This window comes from Carassius gibelio, chromosome B2 (assembly GCF_023724105.1).
Source record: "Carassius gibelio isolate Cgi1373 ecotype wild population from Czech Republic chromosome B2, carGib1.2-hapl.c, whole genome shotgun sequence".
Taxonomy (NCBI): domain Eukaryota; kingdom Metazoa; phylum Chordata; class Actinopteri; order Cypriniformes; family Cyprinidae; genus Carassius; species Carassius gibelio.
Genome location: NC_068397.1, coordinates 292320 through 305015, shown reverse-complemented (window position 1 = coordinate 305015; position 12696 = coordinate 292320).

The following is a 12696-nucleotide window of genomic DNA, read 5'->3' as shown; positions in this document are numbered from 1 at the left end:
GGCCGCTACTCTTCACGCTTTATATGTTACCCTTGGGAGATATCATCAGGAAACATGGTGTTAGCTTTCACTGTTATGCTGATGATACGCAGCTCTATATTTCCTCGCAGCCCGGTGAAACACACCAATTTGAAAAACTAATGGAATGCATAGTCGATATAAAAAATTGGATGACGAGTAATTTCTTACTGCTAAATTCAGAAAAAACAGAGGTGTTAATCATAGGGCCTAAAAACTCTACTTGTAATAACCTAGAACACTGTCTAAGACTTGATGGTTGCTCTGTCAATTCTTCGTCATCAGTTAGGAACCTAGGTGTGCTACTTGATCGCAATCTTTCCTTAGAAAGCCACGTTTCTAGCATATGTAAAACTGCATTTTTCCATCTCAAAAATATATCTAAATTACGGCCTATGCTCTCAATGTCAAATGCAGAAATGTTAATCCATGCATTTATGACTTCAAGGTTAGACTACTGTAATGCTTTATTGGGTGGTTGTTCTGCACGCTTGGTAAACAAACTACAGCTAGTCCAAAATGCAGCAGCAAGAGTTCTTACTAGAACCAGGAAGTATGACCATATTAGCCCGGTCCTGTCCACACTGCACTGGCTCCCTATCAAACATCGTATAGATTTTAAAATATTGCTTATTACTTATAAAGCCCTGAATGGTTTAGCACCTCAGTATTTGAATGAGCTCCTTTTACATTATACTCCTCTACGTCCGCTACGTTCTCAAAACTCAGGCAATTTCATAATACCTAGAATATCAAAATCAACTGCGGGCGGCAGATCCTTTTCCTATTTGGCGCCTAAACTCTGGAATAACCTACCTAACATTGTTCGGGAGGCAGACACACTCTTGCAGTTTAAATCTAGATTAAAGACCCATCTCTTTAACCTGGCATACACATAACATACTAATATGCTTTTAATATCCAAATCCGTTAAAGGATTTTTAGGCTGCATTAATTAGGTAAACTGGAACCGGAACACTTCACATAACACCGTACTTTCTACATCATTAGAAGAATGGCATCTACGCTAATATTTGTCTGTTTCTCTCTTGTTCCGAGGTCACCGTGGCCACCAGATCCAGTCTGTGTCCAGATCAGAGGGTCACTGCAGTCACCCGGATCCAGTACGTATCCAGACCAGATGGTGGATCAGCACCTAGAAAGGACCTCTACTGACCTGAAAGACAGCGGAGACCAGGACAACTAGAGCCCCAGATACAGATCCCCTGTAAAGACCTTGTCTCAGAGGAGCACCAGGACAAGACCACAGGAAACAGATGATTCTTCTGCACAATCTGACTTTGCTGCAGCCTGGAATTGAACTACTGGTTTCGTTTGGTCAGAGGAGAACTGGCCCCCCAACTGAGCCTGGTTTCTCCCAAGGTTTTTTTCTCCATTCTGTCACCGATGGAGTTTCGGTTCCTTGCCGCTGTCGCCTCTGGCTTGCTTAGTTGGGGTCACTTCATCTACAGCGATATCGTTGACTTGATTGCAAATTAAAACAGACACTATTTCAACTCAACAGAGATGACATAACTGAATTCAATGATGAACTGCCTTTAACTATCATTTTGCATTATTGAGACACTGTTTTCCAAATGAATGTTGTTCAGTGCTTTGGCGCAATGTATTTTGTTTAAAGCACTATATAAATAAAGGTGACATATATAGACATATATATAGACATATATATACATATATATATATATATATATATATATATATATATATATATATATATATATATATATACATATATACTGTATATACATACAAAAACTTTAGGCAGGTGCTCAATCACATGATACACTTCACTAATCAATAATCAAAAATCGACACACTGCCACTAATGCTTTCAAAAATCAATTTATTGATGAAGTGTTTCATGTGATCCCTTAGTAAATGTATTATTTGTGGAACAGGCAGTCTCTTTAGAAAGAAATACACATGCCACTGAACCATAGGTGGAACATCATATATTTGTAATTTATATTACCGTTAAAAGTTTGGGGTCAGTACGATTTTTTACGCCTTTGAGAGAAGTCTCTTCTGCTCACTAATGCTGCCTTTATTTGATCAGAAAGAAATAAAAACAGTTATATTTTGAAATATTTAACAATTTAACAAAAGTTTTCTATGTGAATATATTGTGAAATGTCATTTATTTCTGTGATCTAAGCTAATTTTTATTATTCCAGTCTTCAGTGTCACATGATCCTTCAGAAATAATACTGATTTGTTGCTCTAGAAACATTTTTGATTATTATTATTGTCTTATCAATTATCAAAAGTTAGAAAAAGAAACATTTGTGTTTCAAATAAACACTGTACTGTTTTAAAACTTTATTCATCAAGGAATGCTGAAAAAAATGAACAGCTGTTTTCTACAGAAGCAAATCCTTGTTCAAGAATGATAAAATGTTATTTTAAATTAAATGTTATTTGATTATTTAGGTATCATTTTCATTAGTGTAATGTCCACAAATTGCCTATGATTAGTTTAGTTGAGGTTGACCTGGGATATCCTACATGAAAAAAGTCAATGGCCAGCACTACAGATAGTGCTACCCTTTTGTTGAAAGAAGTCACTTCTGATTCGTTATTTGTTACTTATTTGTTATGTGTTACTTATTGTGTTCATATTGTATTGTAAAACACTTTTGCTGCTATTGAGGTGGGATAGGGATAAGGTTAGGGAGAGGGTTGGAGGTATGGGTAAGTTTAAGGGTGGGTTAAGGTGTAAAGTATGGGTCAACAGTGTAATTGTAAATATAATTACAGAAATTAAACACAGATGCAATTACATGTCATTTTTTTTTTTAAATATAAGCACCATGTAAAAACATGTATGTACACAATAAGTACATTGTACTAAATTATTAATTAAAATGTAAGTACATAGTAGTTAAGGCCACTTAATATAAAGTGGGTCCGCATTAGTGACAGAACCATCAGCCAATCAAATTTTGACATTCAATGACAGCACACCTTCTGGGTCTAGCGACGTGCCCAGTGCTACCCCCAGCGTTAGATTGCCCCTTTAACATTTAACTATGTTAACATGAACAATAATTATATAGCATTCATTAATGTCAGTTAATATTCCAAAATGAAACATTAAAACATTGTTTAATGTGATTTTTTTCCAAGCACATTTTACCAATTCCAAACCATATCAATGTTAATAACTACCATTAATTTAGTATTTAATCATTTATGAGTGATATTGTCCATGAAAGCTGTAAGAGAAAAACTCCTTATATTAAGGTGTGCAGAATTATTAGGCATGTTTTCTTTTACAGATGAAATGAGCCAATAAAAAGAGTTCTAATTCAGACTGAAAAGTCAAAAATGTATAAATCCCCATGAGAAATATCAAAAACTAATGAAATAAAGTAATTGCAAAGTTAATACACTAATACTTACAGTTTCGCTATAAGCATGTGTTGTGATGATTTCCAGCGCGTTTCACTATATGCATTTGTTGTGATGATTTACAGCGCGTTTCACTGTATGTATGTGTTGTGATGATTTGCAGCGCAATTTGTTATGCGCATGTGTTGTGATGATTTGCAAAACTTGTGTTGTCAAACTGATGAAGATATTTCTTCATTAGGGCCCGAGCACCGAGGTGCGAGGACCCTCTTGTATCTGCTTTGTGTATTATTATTAAGGCCCGAGCACCGAGGTGCGAGGACCCTCTTGTATCTGCTTTGTTTATTATTATTATTATTATTAGGGCCCGAGCACCGATGGTGTGAGGACCCTATTGTATCTGCTCTGTTTATTATTATTATTCCGCTTCTCCAAAATGAATCGCATTTTTGAGGGCTTAAACATGCTCAAAAAGTCATGAAACTTTGCACACGCATAAAACCAGGTGAAAATTTTCGTCTGATATAGGATTCAGAAGAGGGTGTGGCAAAATGGCTCGACAGCGTCACCTATACCAAGAAAATCAACAGCCTTCGAGCTATGTTTCAGGTACATGCACGAAAATTGGCACACATATGTAACACACCAATACCTACAAAAAAGACTCTTGGAGCAAAATTCTAAAACCAACAGGAAGTCGGTTATTTGTAATATTATGAGCAAATTTTGTGTAATTTTGGTCATTTCCATATGTTGTATTTTAACGAACTCCTCCTAGAGATTTCTTCAAATCAACACCAAATTTGGTATGCCTAATCTAAAGGCCTTTGCGATGTTAAATTGCGAAGATCTTGAGTTTTCGTTGAAGGGCGTGTCCGTGGCGGCCTGGCGAATTTCGATGATTCGCCATGAAAAATGAAGTTGTTATAACTCAAACATACAATGTCCAATCTGCCCCAAACTTCACATGTTTGATGAGACTCCAAACCTGAACAGATTGACATGCCCATATTCAGTTTTAGTCATAGCGCCACCTATTGGCAACAGGAAGTGACATATTTTACGCTGTGACGAACTACTCCTAGAAATTTTTTGACATCAATGTCTTTTTTGTGGTCAGTCTAATCTAAAGGCCTGTGCGATGTTCAGTTGTGAAGATCTTGAGTTTTCGTTAAAAGGCGTGTCCACGGCACCATGGCGAAGTTCGATGTCTCGCCATGTGAATAAAAGATGTTATAACTCAGGCATAAAATGTACGATCTTCCCCAAACTTCATATGTGTGATAAGAGTCCTGACCTGAACAGATCTGCAGGCCAATATTCCACCGGGTGTGGCAGAATGGCTCGATAGCGCCACCTATACACTTTCAACGGAGTGTGCCTCGAGCTATGTTTCACGTACATGTACAAAAATTGGTACACACATGTAAGTCACCAATATCTACAAAAAAGTCTCTTGGTATGAAATCCGAATCCCAACAGGAAGTCGGTTATTTTGAATTTTCCCTGCAAAATTGGTCTTGTTTTTGACATTTTCAGGGGTTGTACTTTAACGAACTCCTCCTAGAGATTTATTCAGATCAACACCAAACTTGGTCAGTGTAATCTAAAGCCATTTGCGATGTTAAATTGTGAAGGACTTGAGGTTTCGTTAAAGGGCGTGTCCATGGCGGCCTGACAAATTTCGATGTTTGCCATGAAAAAGGAAGTTGCTGTAACTCAGACATACAATGTCCAATCTGCCCCAAACTTCACATGTTGGATGATACTCTTGACCTGAACAGATCTACATGCCCACATTCAGTTATAGTCATAGCGCCACCTATTGGCAACAGGAAGTGACATATTTTACACTGTGACAGACTATTTCTAGAAATTTTATGACATCAATGCCTTTTTTGTGGTCAGTCTAATCTAAAGACCTGTGTGATGTTTAGTTGTGAAAATCTTGAGTTTTTGTTAAAAGGCGTGTCCATTGCGTCGTGACGAAATTCGATGTCTCGTCATGGGAAAAAAAGATGTTATAACTCAGGCATAAAGTGTCCGATCTTGCCAAAACTTCACATGTGTGATAAGGGTCCTAGCCTGAACAGATCTGAAGGCCAAAATTCCATTGGGTGTGGCAAAATGGCTCGATAGCGCCACCTATAAACTTTCAACGGAGTGCATATGCACATTCAATGGAGTGCGCCTCGAGCTATTTTTCAAGTACATGTACAAAAATCGGTACACACATGTAACACACCAATACCTACAAAAATGTCCCATGTTACGAAATCCGAATCCCATCAGGAAGTCGGTTATTTAGAATTATCTCTGCAAAATTGGCGTTGTTTTTGCCATTTTCAGGGGTTGTACTTTAACAAACTACTCCTAGAGATATATTCAGATCAAGACCAAACTTGGTCAGTTAAATCTAAAGGCGTTTGTGATGTTAAATTGCGAAGATTTTGAGGTTTCGTTAAAGGGCGTGTCCATGGCGGCCTGACAAAATTCGATGTTTCACCATGAAAAAGGAAGTTGCTGTTACTCAGACTTACAATGTCCAATTTGCCCCAAACTTCACATGTTAGATAAGACTTCTGCCCTTAAACAGATCTACATGCCCATATTTAGTTATAGTCATAGCGCCACCTGCTGGCAACAGGAAGTGACATGTTGTATGCTGTGACAAACTACTCCTAGAATTTTTTTTGAGATTAATGTATTTTTTGTAGTCAGTCTAATCTAAAGGCCTGTGCAATGTTAACTTGTGGAGATCTTGAGTTTTTGTTAAAGGGCATGTCCATGGCGTCATGACAAATTTTGATGTCTCGCCACAGCAAGAGAAGTTGTTGTAACTCAGGCATAATTTGTCCGATCTTCCCAAACTTCACATGTTCGATAAGAGTCCTGCCCTGAACACATCTGAAGGACAATATTCAATTATAATGATAGCACACCCTACTGGCAACACAAAGATTGGCACAAATATGGAGTAAACTTTGATATATTCAACTTATATTTATGAGTTTAAATGCATGTTTCCCACCGTTCACCTATTTACTGAAGCCACTCGCTGCCGGTGAGCCTGTGTGCGAGGGCCTGTTCATCGCTGCTTGCAGCTTTAATTCTTCTTCTTCTTCTTCTTCTTCTTCTCCCGAATGAATCGCATTTTTGAGGGCTTTAACATGCTCAAAAAGTCATGAAACTTTGCACACGCGTCAAACCTGGTGAAAATTTTCGTCTGATATAGGATTCAGAAGAGGGTGTGGCAAAATGGCTCGACAGCGCCACCTATACCAAGAAAATCAACAGCCTTCCAGCTATGTTTCACGTACATGCACGAAAATTGGCACACATATGTAACACACCAATACCTACAAAAAAGACTCTTGGAGCGAAATTCTAAACCCAACAGGAAGTCGGTTATTTTTAATATTATGAGCATATTTTGTGTAATTTTGGTCATTTCCATGTGTTGTATTTTAACGAACTCCTCCTAGAGAGTTCTTCAAATCAACACCAAATTTGGTATGCCTAATCTAAAGGCCTTTGCGATGTTAAATTGCGAAGATCTTGAGTTTTCGTTGAAGGGCGTGTCCGTGGCAGCCTGGCGAATTTCGATGATTCGCCATGTAAAATGAAGTTGCTATAACTCACACATACAATCTCCAATCTGCCCCAAACTTCACATGTTTGATGAGACTCCGAACCTGAACAGATTGACATGCCCATATTCAGTTATAGTCATAGCGCCACCTATTGGCAACAGGAAGTGACATATTTTACGCTGCGACGAACTACTTCTAGAAATTTTATGACATCAATGTCTTTTTTGTGGTCAGTCTAATCTAAAGGCCTGTGCGATGTTCAGTTGTGAAGATCTTGAGTTTTCGTTAAAAGGCTTGTTCATGGCGCCGCGACGAAGTTTGATGTCTCGCCATGGGAATAAAAGATGTTATAACTCAGGCATAAAATGTCCGATCTTCCCCAAACGTCACATGTGTGATAAGAGTCCTGGCCTGAACAGATCTGCAGGCCAATATTCCACCGGGTGTGGCAGAATGGCTCGATAGCGCCACCTATACACTATCAACGGAGTGTGCCTTGAGCTATGTTTCTTGTACATGTACAAAAATCGGTACACACATGTAACTCACCAATATCTACAAAAAAGTCTCTTGGTATGAAATCCGGATCCCAACAGGAAGTCGGTTATTTTGAATTTTCCCTGCAAAATTGGTGTTGTTATTGCCATTTTCAGGGGTTGTACTTTAACGAACTCCTCCTAGAGATTTATTCAGATCAACACCAAACTTGGTCAGTGTAATCTAAAGCCATTTGCGATGTTAAATTGCGAAGGACTTGAGGTTTCGTTAAAGGGCGTGTCTCCACAGCAAGAGAAGTTGTTGTAACTCAGGCATAATTTGTTCGATCTTCCCCAAACTTCACATGTTCAATAAGACTCCTGCCCTGAACACATCTGAAGGCCAATAGTCCATTATCATGAGAGCACCACCTGCTGGCAACACAAAGATTGGCACAAATATGGAGTAAACTTTGATATATTCCACTTATATTTATGAGTTTAAATGCATGTTTCTCACCGTTCACCTATTTACTAAAGCCACTCGCTGCCGGTGAGCCCGTGTGCGAGGGCCCGTTCATCGCTGCTTGCAGCTTTAATTCTTCTTCTTCTTCTTCTTCTTCTTCTCCCGAATGAAATTCTAACCCAACAGGAAGTCAGTTATTTTTAATATTATGAGCATATTTTGTGTAATTTTGGTCATTTCCATGTGTTGTATTTTAACGAACTCCTCCTAGAGAGTTCTTCAAATCAACACCAAATTTGGTATGCCTAATCTAAAGGCCTTTGCGATGTTAAATTGCGAAGATCTTGAGTTTTCGTTGAAGGGCGTGCCCGTGGCGGCCTGGCGAATTTCGATGATTCGCCATGAAAAATGAAGTTGCTATAACTCACACATACAATGTCCAATGTGCCCAATACTTCACATGTTTAATAAGACTCCTGGCCTGAACATATTTACATGCCCATATTTAGTTATAGTCATAGCACCACCTATAGGCAACAGGAAGTGACATATTTTACACTTTGACAGACTACTCCTAGAAATGTTTTGACATCAATGTCTTTTTTATAGTCAGTCTAATCTAAAGGCCTGTGCAATGTAAAATTGTGAAGATCTTGAGTTTTCGTTAAGGGGCGTGTCCATGGCGCCATGACAAAGTTCAAAGTCTCGCCAAGGGAATAAAAGTTGTTGTAACTCCTGGCCTGAACACATCTGAAGGCCAATATTCCATCGGGTGCGGTAAAATGGCTCGATAGCGCCACCTATACACTTTCAACAGAGTGCGCCTCGAGCTATGTTTCACGTACATGTACAAAAATTGGTACACAAATGTAACACACCAATACCTACAAAAAAGTCTCTTGGTACGAAATCCAAATCCCATCAGGAAGTCAGTTATTTAGAATTTTCTCTGCAAAATTGGCGTTGTTTTTGCCATTTTCAGGGGTTGTACTTTAACAAACTACTCCTAGAGATATATTCAGATCAACACCAAACTTGGTCAGTTAAATCTAAAGGTGTTTGTGATGTTAAATTGCGAAGATTTTGAGGTTTCGTTAAAGGGCGTGTCCATGGCGGCCTGACAAAATTCGATGTTTCGCCATGAAAGAGGAAGTTGCTGTTACTCAGACTTACAATGTCCAATCTGCCCCATACGTCACATGTTAGATAAGACGTCTGCCCTTAACAGATCAACATGCCCATATTCAGTTATAGTCATAGCGCCACCTGCTGGAAACAGGAAGTGACATGTTGTATGCTGTGACAAACTACTCCTAGAATTTATTTGAGATTAATGTATTTTTTGTAGTCAGTCTAATCTAAAGGCCTGTGCAATGTTAACTTGTAGAGATCTTGAGTTTTTGTTAAAGGGCATGTCCATGGCGTCATGACAAATTTTGATGTCTCGCCACAGCAAGAGAAGTTGTTGTAACTCAGGCATAATTTGTTCGATCTTCCCCAAACTTCACATGTTCGATAAGGGTCCTGCCCTGAACACATCTGAAGGCCAATAGTCCATTATAATGAAAGCACCACCTGCTGGCAACACAAAGATTGGCACAAATATGGAGTAAACTTTGATATATTCCACCTATATTTATGAGTTTAAATACATGTTTCTCACCGTTCACCTATTTACTAAAGCCACTCGCTGCCGGTGAGCCCGTGTGCGAGGGCCCGTTCATCGCTGCTTGCAGCTTTAATTAGGGCCCGAGCACCGATGGTGTGAGGACCCTCTTGGAATTGCTCCGTTTATTATTATTATTATTATTATTCTTCTTCTCCATAATGAATCGCATTTTTGAGGGCCTAAACATACTCAAAAAGTCATGAAACTTTGCACACACCTCAGAACCGGCGAAAATTTACATATGATATGGGTTTCAGAAGTGGGTGTGGCAAAAGGGCTCAACAGCGCCACCTATACACGTTCAACGGTGTGCGCCTCGAGCTACATTTCATGTACATGTATGAAAATTGGTATACACATGTAACTCTCCAATACCTACAAAAAAGACTCTTGGACCAAAATTCTAAACCCAACAGGAAGTCGGATATTTTTAATTTTATGAGCAAATTTTGTGTCATTTTTGTCATTTCCATCTAAAGCCCTTTGTGATGTTAAATTGCGAAGGAATTGAGGTTTCGTTAAAGGGCGTGTCCATGGCGGCCTGACAAATTTTGATGTTTCGCCATGAAATAGAATGTTGTTGTAACTCAGGCATAAAATGTCCAATCATCCCCAAACCTCACATTGTTCGATAAAAGTCCTGCCCTGAACACATCTGAAGGCCAATATTCCATTATAATGATAGCACCACCTGCTGGCAACAGGAAGATTGGCACATATATGGAATAAACATTGATATATTCTACTTATATTTATGAGTTTAAACGCATATTTCTCACCGTTCACCTATTAACTAAAGCCACTCGCTGCCGGTGAGCCCGGGTGCGAGGGCCCGTTCATCGCTGCTTGCAGCTTTAATTAGGGCTCAAGCCCGAAGGGGCGAAGAGCCCTATTGTTCTTCTAAGGATTATTCTTATTATTAGGGCTCAAGCCCAAAGGGCGAGAGGCCTATTGTTTTCCTTAGGATTATTTTTTTTTATTATTATTATTATTATTATTATTATTTTTTTTTTTTTTCAACGTCTCGGGGGCTTTTGGGGCCCTTAACGTGCTTAAAAAGTCTTGAAAATTGGCACACAGATTGGAACCTGCGGCCATTAGGGCCGGGCAGAGACTGATACACGGGCGTGGCACAGGGGCTCTACAGCGCCCCCTGGAATATGGAGGGCCATATATCATACATTCTTGCTCGTAGACGAATGAAACTCGGTACACATATAAATCTCATCAATCCAAACAACTTTTGTATTGCATATCATAGGCTCCGCCCAACAGGAAGTTGGCTATTTAGGGTTTAGTATTCAAATTTTTCGTCAAAGTTGTGGGGGCTTTTGGGGTCCTTAACATACTCAAAAACTCTTGAAAATTTGCGCACACTTTGGAATCTGTGGCCTTTAGGAGCCTGCAGAGGCTGGGACCCGGGCGTGGCACAGGGGCTCTACGGCGCCCCCTGGAACACAGTCAGAAATGTTGATGTATAGCTCACACATACTTGCACATATTCATATGAAACTCAGTACACATATAGATCTCATCGTGCCGAACAACTTTCGTATTGCATGTCATAGGCTCCACCCAACAGGAAGTCAGCTATTTAGAGTTATGTAAAAAGCGCATGCTCTGGAATTTGAAATACTTGTCATAGGTTTTTTTCTCGATTGCCGCCAAACTTGGTCAACATGATCTCAAGACACTGGGGATGAAAAATTGCCAGGGGATTTTTGATATCTCGAACGGTTTGCTCGTGGCGAGGCGTTGAAATTATGGCGAGAAATGAGAAACAGGAAGTGTCTAATACCGTCCACATACATTTCCTGATTTTAATCAAACTTCATCAGATTATTCGTTGTATGATGTCGATCGCATATATGTGACTATTAGGAGTCAAAGTTATAGCGCCACCAACTGGCAGAAGGAAGTGTGTCATTTTCAAAATGATTTAAATTCAGCATCTTATTATTACTCGATTTGCTTCAAACTTCATCAGAATAATGTTAAAACACAGCCGATATAAATCTGCAAGGGGGATATTGATATCTAAAAAATTGTTGGCGTGGCAACATGTCAAACTGGAATACTTCTCAGGTGATTTTGAGGCAAATAACATACTTAGAATTTCACAAAACTCTGAACACACATCAGTATTTCTGATAGGAACTTAAATTGTGAATGGATTTTGGATAGCTTGAATGATTTTGCAGTGGTGATTTTTTTAAATGACCTTACAAAGGGAATCATTATTGTATTTTTAAATTGCAGCTTCCAAACACGTCAAAGAATTTTTTCATACAGATGAAAAAGTCATTCTGAGGAAATATGCATAGTTTAACGACTTTACAACACTGTATGGATAACAGAAAATTAAAAAACTGTCAGACATCTCATCTCACTCTGTCCCTCTGTTTTAGTATATGTGCTTCAGACTTCCATTGTCTGAGAGAAATAGCGCCCCTACAGGTTCAATTCCCGGACTTTTACTTTCACTTTTAAATCGGTTAAAAATACAAATAAATACTTAGATTTAATTCACACTGACAAGCTAAACCAACATATCTGATTATTACCGGTTCAGGGCTCATGGATAAATTATTTCTGGCCAGAGATACCTGAGAAATAGGAGAGATGAATCACCGCTGTGACCACGAGCGTCTGGAGTAAAGAGCTCAGAAAAAACGAATTTATTCCTGTTTTAAAGCTTTTAAAAATAAATTATTACAGCGATATCACACAATCAACCAATTAGAACACACCAAGAGCTAAATTCAGATGTTTTTGAACTGTTTGTGTGAAAATGAAATATTTGTGGCTGCCTATCTGAAATCACGCCTCCGATCAGCGCGTACAGTGTCGAGCTCAAAACAAACGAATTTATTCTTGTTTAAGAGCTTTTTTAAATAAAATATTACCACAAATGCACACAATAAACCCATTGTAACACTACAAGAGCTAAATGCAGGTGTTTGTGACCTGTTTAAGTGTGCAAGACTATTTGAAAGCGCGACTGGCAGAATAACATATCTCTTGAGCTGCAGGTTTCTGTCTTTCGTCGTACGAACGAACACATAACGGACAAGATTATTTCAAAATACATAATAGCTT